Here is a 22,151-nt window from a genome sequence, read left to right as displayed (position 1 = left end):
AGTAGTTTGTTTCCATCTTGACAGTTTGGAGATCTTAAACAGAGCCCTAACGTTTGCCTCAGAGGTCTGTATTTTAACTGCAAGACCACCTTCCCTTCTATTTGCTCTGCAGAATTAGATTTGATCCTAAATGTATAGAATTACTAATATTATTAGCCACAAAGTTATTCAGCTCAGTTCCTCCCTACCCCACCCTGCAGCATGGTGAAATGGATAATGATTTGCATACATACATAGCATGCAAGTTCTCATGTTGTTTGATGGGGCAATACATTACAGCTACTTATATGTATATATGTGGTGGGGGGGTTGCCTATTACTATATTACTGTACAGGCTATTTCTGCTAATGTTAAAAGGAAATCACACATAAATCTATATATATTTGGGGGGGGGGGGGGGGGAGAGAAAGGCACCATGGAAGCTGTATGCCCTCACACACAGAAAGAACCCTGGTTAGTAAGAGCTACAAGCAGAAGTTACTGACAAATATATATGTTTTTATTTTAGTGAACGTATCCCAAGAAGGGGTACTGGAAATTGGAATTCAGCCTATAAGAGGAGATGGGAAGAAGGACAAAATAGGAACAATATGTTTAAACTACGTTTGTTAAACTACATAACAGCCTACATAAAAACTTCCAGTTTGAAATGTCATTTCTAGTGAACCTTGGCTCATAAATAGCTCTGAAAAGCCAACATCATGCAACCCATATGCAATTGTTCAATACTTCTAATTTATATTTTAAGCCATTTGAATGATTAGGAAATTTACAACTGAACAACTGCCAACCAAGTGTGGTCCTTCTGGTGATATAGTATGGTACTCTTCCACGGGAAGTTAATGACAGAATCACAGTAGAAGGTGTTCTCTCCAGGCATTTTCTAGATTCTCCAGTGTGGTTTTATGATATTCTACTATTGGAAATCACTTGTTTCAATAAGGTTCATTATTATCTGCAGTTTTACATTTTCATGGTAAGTCTAGAAACATATTCCTGTCCTTGCTCACCTCAGGGTAACTTCTACCAAGTCCTATGGGTCTTTACATTTGAGTTGAGACATTGGGACTGCATTGAAAAAGGACTGACTTTGATTGATTTATACCTTTTACCATCTAAAAGAGCACAGCTCTTGGAGAAGTTCACAGACTTTTCCAGGGACTTTCCTGTGGATCAAATGCACACCAGACCACCTTGATATTGGTTCTTTCAACAGGCCTTTGATAATGCCTAAGATAGCAGCCAGACTACTCTTTAGATAGGGAAGCCTAAACTGACTGCATAGATTTTTAATACATGACGAGCGTTATAATTTATTTTTGCTAATTTTATATGTCTGGTTTTAACTATGTTACAGTAGAGTCTTGCTTATCCAACCTTCACTCATCCAACGTTCTGTATTATCTAATGCAGTTTGTCTCCCACCCGGATCCACAGCTGTTTCTCTAGGCAGCAATTCTATCTTTATTTGTAGTCAATTTTTTAGTAGTCAATGTTTTCAATACATTGCGATGTTCGGGTGCTAAATTCGTAAATGCAATAATTGCTACATAATGTTCTGTTGATTTGTTGTAAAACATGATGTTTTGGTGCTTAATCTGTAAAATCATTAGGTAATTTGATGTTTAATAGGTTTTTCCTTAATCCCTCCTTATTATCCAACATTTTTGCTTATCCAACGTTCTGTCGGCCCGTTTATGCTGGATAAGCGAAACTCTACTGTATTGTATTTTAATGTTGATATACTGTATTTTATATGTGATGTGGCACCTTGTGTGCTATTTGTTAGCTGTCCTGAGTCGCTATGGGTGATGGTGGCAGGTATAAATAAAAGCTGTTTATTATTATAATTGTTGTTGTTGTTGTTGTTATTGACACTAACGTCCAAAGTATTAAAAGTATAAACATGCTAACATTGCCCAATGTATGAAACATAAATGTGGGGATTTACATTTCTCTTTGTTTTAGATGCTTGGTGTTATTTGCCTTTTTTTTTGTGCCGCTAGGAAAATAACTAAACAATGAAAAGGAGACCTCCAGTCTCCTCACACATATCACAAAAATGTTTGTCTTCCCCAAAGACAATTTAATATGATTCCTGCTTATAGAAGGTTCCTTAAAGCATACTTATTTAAGAAATACCATGAAATGGAACACACACACAAATATGCACTTAGCATTTAAATTCGCTCTAATATTTAGTGCCTAGGATTTTTTAAACTTACATTATCCCCTTTAGTACCCTGGAAGAAATAAAATTCTCCCATAACAACCTATTTCCTCCCCATCTCTTTGTTTTCAGTATGTAATATGGTTATTTTGGGCATGCTCCAGAACTGTTAAAATCAATGAGAGTTTTGCCATAGACTCCAGTGGGAGGCAGAGCGGCCTCACTATTTGTTAACTCAAAGCATATTTCAAAGTCGGAAAGGCTTGAGGCATTAATTTATTTTTGCAGAATGACAAAGTAGTGTCTACAGAGGGACTATGTAAGGAAAGACTAGGCAAATAAATTATTAAAGCCAATTGTGATATCATTTTTCTAGAAGCCAATGCTTTGTGTTATTTCATGCTTAATCTCTTACCTAATTCATTCTTTCCTATTTTATTAGTTTTTAATCTTAGAAATCATTATAAACCCCCTTACACTTCCCCAAGCCTTTTTCTAACCCAGTGGTTCCCAACTGGTGGACCACGGCCCACGGGTGGACCACGAGGCATAAAATATGGTTCACAAGACATGCAGGGAATATCAGATCTAGATTATTAAATATGGTTTTCTGTGGGCGAACAGATGGCAACTACTGGATGGCATATGTTCTTTATCAGAAATTAGAGCTGATGTGGTCTATCCAATGCAATTTTCTGAATCAGCACTCCAAATAACCAACCCAAATCTAAAGTTGATCAAAAACTGATTCATAACCCTTTTGGTACTAATGTTGGAGAGTGATCCCTGGTCAAGTGGTCCTTGGTCAAGTGGTCCCTGGTCAAAAAAAGGTTGGGAACCACTTTCCAACCTGTCTTAAGTTAAGACAAGCAACCAAAAACGGCAGAAAATTGCCAGAACTAAAGATTACTACCCACTTACCCAAGGCAACCAAATTGTTAAACAAATATACTACCATCATTTCAGAAAGATGGAAAACATTCAACAACTTTTTCCAGACAGAGATGGGCAATACATGGTGGGCGGGCCAAATGTGGAGCTCGAACTTATTTTCACCCATCCAACCAACCACATACCCTGCTGTATCCATTAACCATGGAAGTCACTGCCAAAATCAGGTTAGAAAGTGCCCTTTTCTCCTACTTTTTCTCTTGCCATTTTCTTTCGTGAGAAATTCCTGAAACTCGAGAGACATTATATTCAATAATCTCAAATGACTCTATGGTACAAAAGGACAACCTCACACTCTCCTGCATCTGAAGTATTGTTACTAGTGGTTAAAGGCTGAAACAGCAATGTGGCTGCCCCATAAATATGTCACCCTCAACAACCTTAGACTGGCCTCACACAGGCTCCATATTTATAACTATAGTAGAGTCTCACTTATCCAAGCCTCGCTTATCCAAGCCTCTGGATAATCCAAGCCATTTTTGTAGTCAATGTTTTCAATATATCGTGATATTTAGGTGCTAAATTCGTAAATACAGTAATTGCTACATAGCATTACTGCGCATTGAACTACTTTTTCTGTCAAATTTGTTGTATAACATGATGTTTTGGTGCTTAATTTGTAAAATCATAACCTAATTTGATGTTTAATAGGCTTTTCCTTAATCTCTTCTTATTATCCAAGATATTCGCTTATCCAAGCTTCTGCTGGTCCGTTTAGCTTGGGTAAGTGAGACTCTACTGTATTTCATTCAGACACACTTTACACAATGGTATCCCATTGGGAAATCTCACAACAGAAGCGACTTGCAGTTTCTCAAGTTGCTCATGACATGAAAGAAAAACTTGGCAAGTTTTTAATTTAGTGTTTTGCTAATAGAGACAAACGAACAGCAATTTTAATTCTGCGGGCACCCACATTCCAAACCAAAACATCTTCCAGAAACTGGATAAACTTCTAGTAGCGAGGACAAGGAAGCCATGAAGATATTTATAATATATGTGTGAGCTTTAAGGCTGCAACACATGGATGTCAAACCAATTTTCATCAGTTCCAAATCAGCCTTATGGTTTCTTTCAAAGGGCCATTGAATCCATGGATGGAGAACCTGTGGGTACAGAAGATCAGGCCATTTTTTTTTACTTTGTGGTTGGTGCTCTTTATTTTATTTTATTTACCAAATTTGGGTCCCCAGATGTTATTGAATGATAATGCTCATCCCTTTTGATTATCCGCCATCTGCACTTGTGGCTCTGAGGTTGGGGAAAGGTTAGAGGACATTTTAACATCATATCATATCCACAAGCTGTGTAATTAAATTCAAGCCTCCCTTTCCTGATTAGACAGAACAAACTGCAGACTTCCAGATAATACGGTATCACAACTCCCATGATGTCCAATTATGAGAAATATAAACATTGGAATCTAGCATCTGGAGGGTCACATAAAATGACATAGCAGGCCAGATTTGGCCCATGTGCTGTAAATACATTGTTGTTATAATAATTCTGAATTTTTAGAACAGGATGACTCTTCATCCTATTTTACTAAACCAAATTTTTAAAAATCCTAAATAATTTTGGTCCCAAAGATTCTGGATAAGGGATGTTCAGTCTGTAATACTATGCTGTAGAAAAAAAAAAGAGAAATAACATACATGGCTACAGCATTCATTAGGATTTTAAAATAGAATGTTTCATAGAACATCTATATTAGTGGTAAGTAATACATGATATAGGGGCCTCACATAGCCTATTAAGTTCTCACTTCTGGACCGCTACCTCCTGGCCAGGCTCATTAGTTACGATCCATATGTGCTCAAAATTGCCACAGCAGCTCTTTTGGCAAGTGGCCATGTTTCCCAACTTGCCCCAAAGGAGCTGATGTTATGTTTCGAGACTGATCTGTGGCTTCCAAGGTAGCTATTTCTAGGGCCCCCAAAACAAGGCTTAGTCAAGTTGTGTTCTTATCATATGAATCTGAACATTTAAATAAGAACCTTACTTATTATTAGTGGGTACTGCTGGGTAAATCTCATACAAAAGCACACACTAAAAATACTCATCTTTATGTGTTAGAAAAAAAGAAACACATTACTCAAACTCGGGGCAAAGGTATAATTAAACGATGATTCATACACACTTTTAAAAACATCATATGGTTCATAAAGATGGGGAAACGCAATGCAATCCAATCTCCTGTGAGCTTAAACAATTTCCATCTGGACATTCAAAGGCATTTTACAAGTAACAATGATTCCAGCAGCTTTGTGGTGACCACTGTAATTGGCAGGCTAGAATTGTGCATTACTAATGGTTACCATCTACTAGGAAGATAAGATGGATGCTTTCCATCCTCTAATATTGTAATCAGCATATTATATTCAAACAAGTAATACATGGAGACAGGATAATAATGACCCTGCCAACTTTAATTCTGTTTTGACTAGATAATTGTTCACTCTTGAAAGACAACTAAAAATGCTGACAATCTGAACACCAAATCAGTTGAGATGTAGAGTTCAGAAAAAGGGGTCGGGGGGGGGGGGGGTGGCGGCTCTAGCTCCCAGAACTGTCCAGACATCTTGGTCAGTCACCATGCTGGGGGATTCTGTGAGTTGTAATCTAAAAAAGTAACTTTTCAATTTCAGATTAGACTGCTGGAGGTTGCCTACCTTTTCGTAGGAATATCAGAATGGATAATGGATAATGGATAATGGATAATCTTATACATAATAGCTTTCTGCATTTCAGCTGAATCTCAATCCATCTCTGCTGGTCAGATATCAGTAGACCCCCGTATCTGTTTTCGTGCACCTCCCAAAAACAGGTGTGCAACCAGATGGAGTTTTCAGACCGTAGCTGATAAATACGGCTAGATCCGGCCCACTGGTGGCAATGGGGGATTCCCCAGGCTCCCCTTCCCATCATTTTAAGCAATGGCATCATTTGCGCTTAGATCCTTCATTAAGACCTGGATTAAAAAGCATCAGAGTTAAGATACCACTCTTTCTGCAGGGGAGATCTGGGTTTAATGCTTCGTTAAAGCTGTTTCTATTTTCTACTCTAGAGGAGACATGAAGCAGCATGCACACCCTCTTCCTGCTCTCCCTGCACATAGCTTTCCATTAAGGCATTTTAAGGAGGCTTCCCATTTTCCACTGGGAAGGAAGAGTGATGACATGGAGCTATCTTCTGGGCTTCCTTTAAAAGGCTCTCTCTTTTCTCTCGATTAGTTTTTGCACTGCAGGCCCTGAATGTCTTTTGCCCCTTCACACCTTTCTGCTTTGAGTTTAATGATTCCTTAAAGATGTTTCTACTTTCTACTCGAGAGGAGAGGTAACTAAATACACTGAAGCCAGGACACAATTGTGATGCCAAATGGGGGAGAAGGAGCTGTGATCGGCTGCCACTTGGTCATGTTACAGACAGGAAAATGTGATGGCTGGGCCCTTGCCATTACGGCCACCCATTAGAGCCGAAGAAGCCGGTTTGGCTGAAGTAAAATGACTAAAATGGATCTGTGCACAAGTCTAATGCACAAGTCTAACAGCCGAGATAATGGCAGCAATGTTGGATGTTCACCAATGTGCTATTTTTAACAAAGGGGTACACTGTATTAAATGTTCATTCTCACATGAACAAACCAAATAATTAGCTCTTTACTTTTTTGACTCTCATCACACTTCCTCCTACTCATTTGTTTCTTCCTTCTCTATTTAGACTCAAGGTGCATCTACACAGTATAATTAATGCAGTTTGATACCTTCTTAAACTGTTTTGGCCCAATGCTATGGAATTGTAATTTGGTAAGGCATTAACAATCTTTGGCTAAAGATCTTGTAAAACTACAACTCATATGATTCCATAGCATTGAGCCATGACAGTTAAACTGCATTCATTTTACAGTGTGGATATACTCTGAATTCCCTCCTACAAAATGCCAGGTTTGCTCCCTTCTTGCTACCTTTCTGTCACCAGAGGACAACTTTTCTAATCCAAGAGAATTTTAGGAATTGATGTCCAGGTTTTTCATACAGTCGATCAAGAATTTTGCTTGTTTCTTTTTAATAGATTTAATTCTATAGCTCCTTTAGCTGCATTTCAATGATAACTTTAATGATGTGTGTGTTTAAGCATTTGTGTGCATTCTATCTGCATTTGTTTTAATTCATGTAATCTGGCTTGAGTCCCAATTTGTGATAAAGGTAGGGAGTGAGTGAATGGATAAACAATGAATGGGCAACAGCTGTTGCAGATGAAGATGATGCTCACCAAGGACAAACACTTCTTCAGGGTTGCTATGAGGACCAATGCTATGAAGACACTATGCTTAAGTCATGGGCGAGCAAGCTCTGAGATTTCAACATACACACACACACACACCCTCCCAACTACAATTCTCCAAGAGTTTTACCAGCCCCTCCAAACAATCAAAGTGATTGCAGAGATGCTTCTTTTTATTTTAAAAGGCTACTTCAGGAACAAGAGAAAGGCTTGGGACCCTCCTTGGCTTAATATCAGCATGCTTTCTCTGTCTTCTCTAGCCCTCTTTGCTCCCTGAAAACTTGTTCTGGAAGGTTTCTGAAACCCATGAAGCAGATTTTGATGACACTCAGGAAGGAGTTGCAAAAAGGAAAGAATATGAATCATCTACTTTCTGATTCCAATGATAAATTCCATCCATGAAATACTTCTAGCTTATCCACCACAAAAGCAAAAGTTTGTTCTTCAAATTAGCCAAAAGTGTTCTTCTATCAACCAATTCCAAATAGAACCTACAAAGAGAAACTCTTCATATGTATTCACCATCTGAACAACACATACACATTATATGGCCTTACCGGATGATAAAACACAGGTTTCCTCCTTGGCACCATTTTCCTGGGAGCCTTGATCCAAAATCAGTAATCACCATGTAATGGAAGGGGCTTGCTTCAGGGATAATAACTGTACTTATGTTTCTGCTTATATATAACAAATAGCAAAGGAGTCCAGGAAAAGATATACTCCAGTAGCAATAAAGGGTAATATTTCAGGTTTGAAGAACCTTGGTTTTCAAAAGCAAATGTGTCATTAAAATTTTTTGCAAGGAGGAGATAGTTAAGTTACTCCTTTTCTTTTTAGATTATACAAACTGTTCTGTCCCTAAGTGGCATATTAAGGCATTGTTCAATGTTTAGAAATAACAAATTTGGAGCACAGAAATTTGTTTTGACTATCAAAACTGAATGAAGGTCATTGTACTGCTACACAAAACCACACATCTAGTCATTCCAATTTATCTTCATTTCAGCAGTGCAGTATAATGTCAGAGAGAGAAAAAATATTTTGCTGTTGTTGTTGTATAACTGGGAATTTTTTTAAAAAAAAACCCTTCTAGTAAATTATTTGGAGGCCTAAAAGTAGGTTTTAGATTACTTCTGTCCTAGACCCTTACTGGTCGTGATATTCCAGCAATGTTAAAAGTTCGACATCATATGCAACAGTCCACTGATATGGCTATTCCCCACAACACTGTTCTCCGAAGTCCTGGGAAGGACAGTAAGTAAATCAGTTATCAATATGCCTTGAGCAAGCTTGGGTATATTTTTTGGAGCAATGCTATATGAAAAAATTCCCATGTTTTGGAAATGACTTATTGAAGTTACCTATTAATGCTTCAACAGATATGGTAGAACTGTTTTTAATCATTTCTTATGTTACAATTAAATTGCTAGCAAATGAGAGAGAAATCTGGGGAAGAACCTCTGTCTACAACAGTGGTTCCCAACCTTTTTTGCCCAGGGACCACTTTGACCAGGGACCACTCTCCAACCTTAGTACCAAAAGGGTTACGAATCAGTTTTTGATCAACTTTAGATTTGGTTTGGTTATTTGGGGTGCTGAATCAGAAAATTGCATTTGATAGACCACATCAACTCTAGTTTCTGATACATTTACCAAAAACAAGTCATGCCAGACTAATCTGATCTCTTTTTTCGATAGAGTTACGAGTTGGGTCAATACAGGGAATGCTGTGGATGTAGCGTACCTGGATTTCAGTAAGGCCTTCGACAAAGTCCCCCACGACCTTCTGGCAAACAAACTAGTAAAATGTGGGCTAGACAAAACTACGGTTAGGTGGATCTGTAATTGGCTAAGCGAACGAACCCAAAGGGTGCTCACCAATGCGTCATCTTCATCATGGAAAGAAGTGACAAGTGGAGTGCCGCAGGGCTCCGTCCTGGGCCCGGTTCTGTTCAACATCTTTATTAACGACTTAGATGAAGGGTTAGAAGACACAATCATCAAGTTTGCAGACGACACAAAACTGGGAGGGATAGCTAACACTCCAGAAGACAGGAGCAGAATTCAAAACGATCTTGACAGACTAGAGAGATGGGCCAAAACTAACAAAATGAAGTTCAACAGGGACAAATGCAAGATACTTCACTTCGGCAGAAAAAATGGAAATCAAAGATACAGAATGGGGGACGCCTGGCTTGACAGCAGTGTGTGCGAAAAAGACCTTGGAGTCCTCGTGGACAACAAGTTAAACATGAGCCAACAATGTGATGCGGCTGCTAAAAAAGCCAATGGGATTCTGGCCTGCATCAATAGGGGAATAGCGTCTAGATCCAGGGAAGTTATGCTCCCCCTCTATTCTGCCTTGGTCAGACCACACCTGGAATACTGTGTCCAATTTTGGGCACCACAGTTGAAGGGAGATGTTGACAAGCTGGAAAGCGTCCAGAGGAGGGCGACTAAAATGATTAAGGGTCTGGAGAACAAGCCCTATGAGGAGCGGCTTAAAGAGCTGGGCATGTTTAGCCTGCAGAAGAGAAGGCTGAGAGGAGACATGATAGCCATGTACAAATATGTGAAGGGAAGTCATAGGGAAGAGGGAGCAAGCTTGTTTTCTGCTGCCCTGCAGACTAGGACACGGAACAATGGCTTCAAAATACAGGAAAGGAGATTCCACCTGAACATCAGGAAGAACTTCCTCACTGTGAGAGCTGTTCGACAGTGGAACTCTCTCCCCGGGGCTGTGGTGGAGGCTCCTTCCTTGGAGGCTTTTAAGCAGAGGCTGGATGGCCATCTGTCGGGGGTGCTTTGAATGCGATTTCCTGCTTCTTAGCAGGGGGTTGGACTAGATGGCCCATGTGGTCTCTTCCAACTCTACTATTCTATGATTCTATGATTCTATGAGAACATATGCCATCCAGTAGTCGCCATCTGCTCACCCACAGAAAACCATATTTAATAAGCCTTGGCATTATAAGAGGGTTTTGCGAGACCAGTCACTCTCTGTGGAACATATTTTAGTTCTTGCGAACCACTGGTGGTCTACGGACCACAGGTTGGGAACCGCTGGTCTAGAATGACTGTACTTTCAGAGAGGATTTTACAAGATGACATTCCAAAATAGCACCTTCTGAAGCCAAAAGAGCAAACTATACAACAGAAATGCATATGACACCACTGCAGGAGACTATTTCATTTAAGTCAAAAGTAATCTAGAGACAGGATAAGAAAGACACTTTTCATTTTAGAAGCAGTCCTCTCTTCGACCACCATTTCATGCCCAGCTGTTTTCCTTTTCCTTTTTTTAAGAGGCTCCAAATATCTATTTCGAGTCCTATGTGGGAGACACCACTACAGGGAGTAGTTGGGATGAAAACTGCAAGAACCTCTTTGTGAACATGGATGTATAACAATGCTTCCATTTTTGGGACTCCCCTTTTCAGAGGGAGGCTATGTGGACTTTCATGATCGTGCCTGCACTTTAGAATTTGTTCCCACATAAAGGATTTAAAGTAAACGTTGGGAATTTCGTCTATTCTGCACCTGCAAGGAGTTCAGAAATATCCAATTTTAATTGATCACAACTTGTTACATCATCCAGATGAACTTAGTTTGTTTTACAAAACCATAGTTAAGATTAAATATATCCTGGCATGCTATCAGAACCCTAAACCATAGTTAGTCTAAAGTAGAAGTTTCTCATCTTCTTACTATTACGAAACTGAGAGGGAGAAAGGATAGGAAATAAAGAGCCCAAGGCTTTCTTCCACCTGTGCCTGTAACGATAAAACAATCGTTTAGCATTACATGCAAACTGTTCCAACTTATAAACACTTCCAGAGATTCATTTCATGTATTGCATTTAATATGTATTTTGATCCATGGCCTCTTTCATGACATTATGACTCTAAAATTAATTTTGCTGTACGTGCAGATACAATATGGTCCAAGACGCATTGTGTTTTGTGCAATGAAATCTGAACTCTGCCACATATACCTCTGCCTGTTGTTAGACTTCGCTTATGCCTCACATGCCCATCCACCACAATGAATCAGAAGTGCCTGAAATACAATGTCCTCTGTCTGGCAGCATCCTTAAAACACATATAACTTAACCCAAGACTTCTAACATTAAACATCCTCTCTGTCTCTTTCTCCAAGAAATTAAAAAGAAAAATACATTTCAAGCAGCCTAGCCAAACATGTCTGTTTTTGAAAAAGATGTCAAATTGGAGACATGTGGTCTCAATAAAGCATAAAATTAACACACAAAACAATATTCTGTTAAAACGTACGCTGCATACTCTTTCCTATATATATGTATGTGTGTGTGTGTGTGTGTGTGTGTGTGTGTGTGTGTGTAACCAGCTCTGACCACAGAGTCATTTGATGGCAGAATCTTTTAAGCACTGGAATGTGCTTGAGTCAACAGATCTGCACCAGAATAGACTTTTGGGGCAGCTTCCACTTCCCAAGGGTTAAGAGTCATGTCCAGAGCAGAATCCCACAAAGGTTAAAGCTTTAAAGGTAGAAAGTGACATCATGGCTCAGTCAGCCGGAGCGGAAAGAATCTGGTGTTGTAAAGTCACCACAAGGTACTACAAACCACAGCTGCTAGAGAATGACCAGGCAGACCAGTTGTTCTTGGGTTTGTTTTTCTTACTTTAACACAATACCACAAGAAGTTGGCAGATGCACTCGGTGATGCAGCTGACCAAAGAAGGTTTTTTTTTTATTCTTAAGCAGGCAATTAGAACTCTGATCTACCCACATTTCGCTTTTTCCCTAAGTGTTTCTTTTCCACAAATTTACACTGTAAAAATACAGTGGGCTTCCATTATAATTAGTTACAGATGTAATAGAGCTTTGAAGTATACTCTTTTGGATTAACCATGCTGTGTAGGGGTTTCTGGGGGCCCTTCTACACTGTCATATAAAATCCAGATTATCTGCTTTGACCTGGATTATATGGCAGTGAAGACTCATATAATCCAGTTTAAAGCATATAATGTGGATTGTCTGCTTTGATAATCTGGATTATATGGCAGTGTAGAAGGGGCCTGTGAGTAGCAGTTTAAAAAGCAACACTAATATGTAAACTGCAGTTCATATACTTTCAGGCAAAATGCCTGGAGAGCCAGTGGACTGAATACTGGACCAGACTCTGGGGCCCCTTCCACACAGTTGAATAAAATCACACATTATTGGCTTTGAACTGGGTTATATGGCAGTGTGGACTCAGATAACCCAGTTCAAAGAAGATATTGCGAGATCTTCCGCCTTGATATTCTGGGTTATATGACTGTGTGGAAGTCATATAGCGGAAATCCTCATTCAGTCCTTGAAACCCACTGGCCCAAGGTCACTCTTTCTCAGCCTTTGAGGAAGCCAACAGCAAACCTCCCTTGAAAAAACCTTGCCAAGAAAGCCCTAGATTAGACAGAATAGATTTGATGGCATACAACAAAACTTGGCATAAATTTGACCTAAAGGTGGTGTTGAGGTATTGCACATTTTCTTGTAAACAATGAAACTCTTCCTTCTCATTAACAAATTGATTTATAGATGGTCTATGTAGCTCCTGACAGTCACTCCTCATTGTAGTTTGAGTTAGGATGTTTCAAAATTCAACTGGGTACAAATCAGACATACTTCTGCAGCATTCCCTTCCTAATTTTGCAGTCTGTTTTCACTTCTGACAGCTAACATTGGGCTATCACATAATTCCCAAGAGGGCCAGGCTTGCTGAATCACTTGTATGTATCACTTTGCCTGTGAGTTTGTAGGACAAAGAAAAGTGGTGAAAATTTACAAACAAATTGCTGACACATGCATTACATACTTGAGACTACCATTCATCCTCCATATTTGCTGGTGTTAGGTGTACAGGACCACCCATGAAAGTGAAAAACCACAAATAAAGAAATTGTTATTTTTTAATTGCAGGTAACACCTCTCTGGGAATTTTTAAGTCTTCCAGCACCACTCTATTCTATTGTCATCATCTGCTGGAAGTTAAACATAGAATCACATTGGAGGACCTAAAGATTCCTGGAGAAGTACTCTGTCTAGAAAAATCTCTAGGTGCTCCAACATGACTGGAGAAAGTTGACCATAGTGTCACACTGGCGGACCTAGAGATTGCTAAGGAGAACATTTTAAATCAAATTGTCAATAATCAAACCACAGAAGTCAAAACCACAAATGTGGAGGGTTGACTGTATATGGGCGCTTGTCATTTTGCAAGTACAGGAGCCACCATTTCCCAAGTGTAGTTTCACTATGCTGAACCATTTGATATAAGAATGTTAATTATTTACAAGTAAAGCACTCAGATAATAATTAAGCATTGCAACTGATGCATAGCATCTGCTTCCAGAACTGTAGCACACCATTTGAAATAGTAATGCCAATGTGATAAATGACCTTTGGCATTAAACACCGTGTTTAAAATACCTTACCATGTGAGTAAACAAACAGCAACAGGGCTAATGTGTTTTAGTGATGAGATTATGGCTATGGAAACGTATCTTCAAGTCATTTCGTGGCCATGAAGCTCAATGGACCAGTTAGCACAGTCACTATCTCTCTGCCTAAACTATCTCCTTGGGTCGCTGTGAGGACAGCAAAAGAAAGGCAAACAATATTCACTACTTTAGGATCCTTGAAGGAAAGGCAGATCAAAACATATTATAAATATGGTAATTTTTTTCATTAATGTGCATGTGTACCAAAAAGGTTGTTTGTTTATGTTGGAAATAGCAACCTTCTACAAGCCTCCTATACTAGTAATTTGTTATGTATGTAATTGAGATTGCTTACTATATTGTATGTATATATTGGTATGCAATTTGTCCCTTAACTCTACGTTGTTTGAGGTTGTGGGAGGGACTACAGACCATACGACCAGATCTGGTACTATTCAGACTGAGACTCCATTTTAGAAGTCAGTATAGTTGAATATAGTATAGTAGTCAGTATGTATCCGTCAGTCAGTACAGTTTGTAGTTAAGTATGCTGCAGAAGTCCGTCAGTATGCATTAGAAGTTAGTTGAGTACAGTATGTGTCAGAAAAGAGTGTTAGTCTGTATGCAACAAAGAAAAGACTGAAACAGAATGCTCAAAGAACAGACTATTTAAACTTTGTGCCAATAAGCAATGTACCTGTATGCTGAATACATGAAGTTTTATAAATAAATCAACTGTGTTAACTTTTAAAGAAGATTACTTGGTTTCATCATCTCTTGAGAGCATGATTTAAAAGCAACATATTCTATGGGAGAGTAGATTTTGGGGGGGGGGGGGCAACTGCAGTAACATTTATGAAGATCTGCTATATATATTTTATGCATTGGCATATCTTTGTTCCTAACAGTTCAAAGAGAAAACCAGGGATATCAGTCTAACAGCCGGGAAACCTAAATTGTCTTTAATGAATACTAGTGGATATTTACCACTAAGGAGAAGATTGACTCAAGTGAGTTTTTAACTCTTCTCAGGAAGATCATACTTTATTATTTTATTATTTCATACATTTATATCCTGTCCTTCTCACCCGGGAGAGGGGGGGGGCGCTCAGGGCGGCCTCACAACTGGCAACCATTAGATGGCAAAACATAACAATTCTAGTAACACTTACAATTAAAACAAATAGTTAAAACATCAGTTATAAAACCATCCATTTAAAATTACATCAATTCAGTTCAAAGTCATAGTCCGAGGTCTGTCAATTAATACTTTACAAAAAGGTTATGATTATTCCAAATAGTGCGAATGCCACTTGATCTCCAAAAAGGGTCACACTTCCAAATGGCTTTGGAGATTCTGGTTTTCCAAAAGGTTATGATCTCTAAAAAGTCACGCCTTTCCAAAAGATTACAATTCAAAAACTTAGATGCATTTGTGTGTAGATACATCTTTATAAATATATTTCTACCACAATATTGCACTGCCATCACAAGACTGTATGTGCAAATGGGATGGCCTTTTGCCCATTGAGACTCTATAGATTGTACATCATTCCCAGGATAAATAAGTTGTGAATGCATGTGCTTTTAAGTAGCCTCCTAATTTATGGTGACACCATGGATTTCATGGGATTTTCTCAGGCAAGGAAAACTCTGAGGTGGTTTTGTCAATTCTGTCCTCTGAAACATAGATTACATCATCTGGTATTTGTTGTTAATCTTCCATCCAAGTATAACTAGAGTTGACCCTTCTTAGCTTCACAGATCTAGACCCTATTTGTCATGTGATGGGAGAGAAGTCAGACTTTGACTTCCTTCCTTCCGTTATTCAATATTGCAGAAGTGTTACTGGGAGGAATGTGCTTCTATGTTTTGACCTTGCAACATTTTGTTAATTCATGTCTTCCATTTGTAATGTTTATTTTACTATAGCTCCCAGACTCCCTTAGATGGTATGAACACTGTGATGGTAAATAAAAAAAGAGAATGTTTTTCCAAACTATCATTAAGCTTTCTGGTCTTGTCAAGCTCAAACACAAAGCAACACCTGAAATCTAAAACTCCTTTACAACAGAAAACAATGTTTGCTTATTCTGAAATAAATCCTGCAATGTTTAACAGTTTAATCCCTAGGAAGCATATTTTGCATTGCTGCCTTAACAAAACTGCAACAACAACAACTGAGCCCGGAAGGGAGCAGTAGTCATACTGCACCTCTGGACCTGGAGTAATTTAAAAGACTGCTGAAGCTAATGCTATCAGCGGAGGAATACAATTCCAGAAAGGATGATTCCAATTTTAGCTCTGAACAGGAATCTTGGGTAGTTCTAGTCTCCAGTTCCAACTGAGCAAATTCTCTTTTATAAATAGACCAAATAACAGCATGCTAGGGGAGATACTTGCTTGTTTTTTTTAATCACCATCACAGTGGAATTATAGAACAAGACTTTAAACTCAATGAACATTAAATGGGAACTCAAAATCCTTATTAGTAAACCAATGATTTGATTAAGAGAACACTTGCTCATTATGTGCCTCTACAGCACACAAAAGATGCTGGAATTCTTATTCAGGTTCAGCCAGTGCTGCTTTGGGTTACAATTTTGCCAAGGGAGCGCCAGGATCCGGTAGCATTACAATTTTAGTTAATATTTTTCAGACATTTGAAAATCTCTTATGGGAGAGATTTCTAGCTCAGTGATCAAAATTGTGCAGCCAAATCAGTACATTGAAATATTTTGAAGGCATTTTCTCCACGTTCATTTCAAATCCTGTCCTGGTTGCTGGATGCGTCTCTCTTCAGCACAAAGAAAAGCAAACCTAAAACAATTATCTTACCAACTTGAAGTCCCTGAAGTGAAAAGAATCCTAGCTGCTCACAAATACATTCCTAAAGTTTCATTCATTCTCCACCCAGCTGTATCTATTTTAACTGTAAATTGTTCCAAGTGATGTGACCCAGCCAAAGAGAAGTATTATCAAGTTCCATTCACCTGAAAAGTAATGACATTTGGCATCCGCTCATAGAAATCAATAGGACTTTCAGTAAGGTTTGACTGATACCAAGCTTGCTCATGTTAAGTCTAGACTCCTGAGTCCATTAAAAAAAAGTGTGAGAGAGGGGAGCAAGTTGAACAAAATCCTGAATAAGCATTTTCTTTACAGTCTGTGGTCCAATAAATATGGCAACACATGCTCTGAAAATTAAATACCAGGCAGGTTTGGTTTTTGTTTGCTGTTGTGTGCCTTCAGGTCCCTTTTGATTTATGGGAACCCTGAGGCAATCCTATCCTGAGGATTTCTTGGCAAGATTTGTTCAGAAGGGGTTGCCTTTGCCTTCTTCTGGGGCAGAAAGTGGGGCTCCTTCGCTTCCACACAGCTGAATAACATTCCACATTTTCTGCTCTGAACTGGAATATAGGCAGTGTAGACTCAGATAACCCAAAGCAGATATTGTGGGATTTTCTGCCTCGATATTCTGAGTTATATGGCTATGTGGAAGGGCCCTGTGTGGTTTGCCCAAGGTCACCTAGTGGGTTTCCATGGCTAATCATAGACTCTCAGAATTAGAAAAGATCATAACCCCCTGCTGCGCAGGAAAGCACAATCAAAGCATGCCCAGCAGATGGCCATCCAGCTCCTATTAAAAATCTCAAGAGAAGGAAACTCCGCCACACTCTGAGACCCCTTCTACACTGTCCTTATAGCAAAGGCTATGTGCTTTGAACTGGATTACATGAGTGTCCACTGCTATATAACTTGAGATAAACAGATAATCTGGGATTAATGTGTTGTCAAAAGCTTTCATGGCCAGAATCACTGAATTGCTGTGAGTTTTCCAGGCTGTATGGTCATGTTCCAGATGCATTCTCTCCTGATGTTTCACCCACATTTAAGGCAGGTATCTTCAGAAATTGTGAGGTGTTGGAAATTAGGCAAGTGGGATTTAGATATCTGTGGAATATCCAGGGTGGCAGAAAGAACTCTGGTCTGATTGAACCAAGTATGAATGTTGCAATTGGCCAGCTTGATTAGCACTGAATAGCCTGGCAGCTTCAAAGCCTGGCTGTTTCCTGCCTGGAGGAATTCTTTGTTGGGAGGTGTTAACTGGCCCTGATTGTTTCTTGTCTGGAATTACACTGCCTTTTGAGTTTTGTTCTTTATTTACTGTCCATTTCATCAATTTCAACAGAAAGGAAAAAAACCATGAAAATGAACAAAATCTGACTACCAGAGTTATTTCTCCCACCCTGAACATTCCTCAGATATATAAACCGCGCTTTCCTAATTTCCAACACTCCACAACCTCTGAGGATGCCTGCCATAGATGTGGGCAAAACATCAGGACAGAATGCTTCTGGAACATAGCCATACAACCTGAAAAACTCACAGCAACCCAATCTGGGATCAGCTCTGGGGACATGACAGTGTAGAAGGGGCCTGAGGCAACATATTCCACAGCCAAACAGCTCTTTCAGTCAGGAAGTTCTTTCTAATACCAATTTGGCTGCAGAATTCTGATCACTGAGCTAGGAATCTCCCTTAAGAGATTCTCAAATGTCTGAAAATGACTGAAGTTTACTAAAATCGTAATGCTACCTGATCCTGGTGCTTCCTTGACAAAATTGCAACCCAAAGTAGCACTGGCTGAACCTGAATGAGAATTCCAGCATCTTTTGTGGAATCTCTTTTCCTGCAATTTGAATCCATTGTTCCATGTCTTAATATCTGGAACAGCACAAAACAAGGCTGTGGTTTCCTCAATGTGATATCTTTCAAATATTTTAACATTATGCCCCCGCCCCAGGGCCCTTCCACACAGCCATATTAACACAGAATATCAAGGCAGATAATCCACAATACCTGCTTTGAACTGGGTTATCTGAGTCCAAAGTGTGATATATCCCAGTTCAAAGCAGATAAGGTGGGATTTTATTCAGCTGTGTGCACCACTGCATCACACTAGCTTTTAAGCGTTGTATAGGGAGCATAGAAGAAGTAAAAGTAAAAGTCAGAGAAGAACAGAATGAATGAAGACAGTTCAGAAAAACTGCTTCTCAATGGGTTGCTGTGAGTTTTCCGGGTTGTATGGCCATGTTCCAGAAGTTTCATCCACATATACGGTAGGCATCCTCCGAGGTTGTGAGGTCTGCTGGAAACTAGGCAAGTGGGGTTTATGTATCTGTGGAATGTTCAGGGTGGGAGAAAGAACTCTTGTCTGCTTGAGGCAAGGTTGAATGTTGCAACTGGCCTGCTTGTTGAGTACTGAATAGCCTTGCAGCTCCAAAGCCTGGCTGCTTCCTCCCTAGGGGGAATCCTTTGTTGGGAGGAGTAATCAGGACAGTAAATAAAAAACAACACTCAAAAGGACAGGGGAATTCCAGACAAGAAACAATTAGGACCAGTTAACAACTCCCAACAAAGGATTCCCCAATAATAATAATAATAATAATACTTTATTTGTACCCTGTTCTATCTTCCTGACTCAGGACAGTTTCCAATAAAAGTAACAAAATGGCAAACATTCAGTACTGAAAACAGACAATGATAAATCCAATCAAAACAGTGGATAAAACTATCTAAACATTAACTTATAAAACTAAATAAAAATTAATACACAATTGAATTTAAATAAACATAATATAACCTAAATAGGGATGTGACAGAAGCCGTAACACTTACGGGCGTCCCCTAGGCAACGTCTCTGTAGATGGCCAATTCTCTCACACCAGCAACGACTTGCAGTATGTTCCCAAGTGACTTCTGACACATTTAAAAAATATATATAACCTAAATAAACTGAATAAACTAAGCTCGGTCATCAGCGATAAACATGAGCCAGCGAAAAATAAAATGCAAGATAAAATAAAGCAGCCAGGCTTTGAAGCTGCAAGGCTATTCAATGCTAATCAAGTGGGTCAGTTGCAACATTCACACTTGCCTCAGGCAGACCAGAGTTCTTTCTCCCACCCTGACACTCCACAGATATATAAACCCCACTTGCCTAGTTTCCAACAGACCTCACACCTTTGAGGATGCCTGCCATAGATGTGGGCTAAACGTCAGGAGGGAATGCTTCTGGAACATGGCCATACAGCCTAGAAAATTCACAGTGTTCTGGCGATGAAAGCCTTCGACCATACATTGCTTCCATCAAACAGAGTTCACAGAAGGTGGGGGTGCATAATACCTTCCCCATGAACCTATATATAAGAACGTTTCAGTTACTTGTTCTGGGCATAAGAAGTCCTGAAGTCAAGCGAGGCTTTCTGAAACAACTTCCGAGCTGTGCGTCAAAAGTTGTGCCACTTGTAGCTGGTGAACTCTGAGGCGCAACCGCACCGAGACGACCAAGACTGCCTTTCTAAGCCCCAGACGTTTCTCTCCTTTCTCTCCTCGGGCTTCTCAAGGGGAGGAGACGGAAGGGAGAAGAGGGAAACCATGACGACGCGGCTCTGGGACACCCCTGAGCGGGGTACCCCGCTTTGCGCCTAAGAGCCAAGCCTCCTCCCTCACCTGAGAGCCATCCCTCCGCACAGGCGAGGCGACACTTACCACTCTGAGCAGCAAAACAGGGAGCCCTTCTTCCCCTTGGGTCTGTCTCGGGGGCGAGAGGGGACGGGAGAGACACTTAGGCTCTTGCAGCCACGAAGGGAGCCGGCGAGGAGCAGCGACGGCGTTCCCAAGGCAGAACAAAGGCAGCTTGGCAGGGAAGCAGGACGAGGACGGCGCGCTCTGCGCTCCTCTGGCCGGCGGCCAATTGCCTGCGCCGGTTCTTATGGCTCGGCAGGAGGCGCGCGGGCACGCTCCTTTTCGCCGGGAGCGCGCGCGCACCCACCGCAGACCCGCTTCTCCGCTCTACCTTTCCTTCACGGGGTGGGCTCCCAAGCCAGTCCGCTGCAGATGTTGCCACTTCCCCTCTTCTCAGTTTGTTTGGTCCAGAGATTGAACTCCTCGCGTTGGAGGAAGGGGAGCGTGTGTGCAGCACCATTCCCCGCACAAGGCGGCTTTTATCCTCCCCCTTTTGTCCGTCCCGTCCCGCCCCTCCTCCAAGGCCCAAAGTGTCATTGAGGGTTTCTTTTGTCACCTGACGGCCATGCTGATCCTTGAGTGGGTTCCCTTCCCACCACCGCATCACATTGAGAGGGGAAAGCATGGGTGACTATCCCTTTAAATCTCATCACACTAGAGTTTGGGTCCACTTTAAATCCACTTTGGGGAGGGGCCTTTAAACAGCTCAGCCAGACAGGTCCTGGGCCTCACCAAGGCAGAGAGGAGGCAGAAACCAGATTTAAAGTGGATCCATGCTGTGGTGCAGGCATGGCTAGACTAAGGCCCGGGGGCTGGATGCAGCCCCCTGGGCACTTACCTCAGGCCCTCCTAATTTTTTCCTGTTCTCAGCATAAGGACAGGGTGGCCTGTCACATCCTTATCCAGAAAGGGCAGGGGAGGATGGCACGCAGCAGCTGAGAGCCCTCTGGAGCGCTCTCAGCCACACCATGTCTTGTCCTCCTCCCGGCAAGTGGCCCCCATTCTTATGCCAAGAGTACGGACTGAGGAAGGCACACATTCCCTTCCCACCACCGCATCACATTGAGAGGGGAAAGCATGGGTGAGCCCTCTGGAGCATTCTTGGCTATCACTTGTCTCACCCTCTTCCCAGCATAATGCTGAGAGGACAGCCCGAATATCAGAGGAGGAGGATCAGGCAGTTGTCGTGTGCCTCGTTTAACTCCTTGCATGCAGCCCCGTCTTTATGCCTGGAGGACAACCTGAGGATGACCTGAGCCCTGCTCCATCACCTCCCGGTCCCACCCTCTCACAGGCCCTCTCCCTCCTGGCCCGGCCATCGGTCGGATCCATAGTGTGGCCCCAAGGCATGACTGCATGAAGCGTCATTATCTTCCTGCTAGAGCTATACCTATTGATCTACTCACATTTGCATGTTTTCAAACTGCTAGGTTGGCAGAAGCTGGGGCTAACAGTGGGAGTGTTTCCTGGATTCGAACTGCCAACCTTTCAGTAAGCAAGTTCAGCAGTGTTGGAACACCAGTGCTTTCAGCAAAGGAAAAGAAACTTTGGGGTATCTCTATGCTGTAGAATGAATCCACCTTACCTGCTTTGGGGCCGTTCTACACATGCATTATAACCTGGGTTAAATCAGGTTGGAGGGGGTGGCTAAATTATGTTTAGCCAAAATGTTAGAGGAATCAAGAGGAATCGGGTTAAAGGCTGAAAAACACGTGTTTAAAAGCAGTCCTTTAAACCCGGTTCCTCC

General features: G+C 40.8%; 1 protein-coding gene across 3 annotated transcripts in view; it reads right to left on the bottom strand.

Moving 5' to 3' along the window:
* Positions 1-22,151, bottom strand: part of palld (palladin, cytoskeletal associated protein) — a 300,420-nt gene that overhangs the window by 201,982 nt on the left and 76,287 nt on the right. Inside the window, exon 1 of one of the 3 annotated variants that reach the window (XM_062982363.1) lies at positions 20,429-20,652. The exons of the other annotated variants lie outside the window; for them this stretch is intronic. The gene's annotated coding sequence lies outside the window, so the exon portion shown is untranslated. Of the gene's footprint in view, positions 1-20,428; positions 20,653-22,151 lie in introns of those variants that run through there. 3 annotated transcript variants of the gene reach the window in all.

The sequence above is a fragment of the Anolis carolinensis genome, chromosome 5, assembly GCF_035594765.1.
Source record: "Anolis carolinensis isolate JA03-04 chromosome 5, rAnoCar3.1.pri, whole genome shotgun sequence".
Taxonomy (NCBI): domain Eukaryota; kingdom Metazoa; phylum Chordata; class Lepidosauria; order Squamata; family Dactyloidae; genus Anolis; species Anolis carolinensis.
The sequence above is the reverse complement of the archived record's forward strand: the minus strand, read 5'-3'. Positions and strand labels throughout refer to the sequence as shown.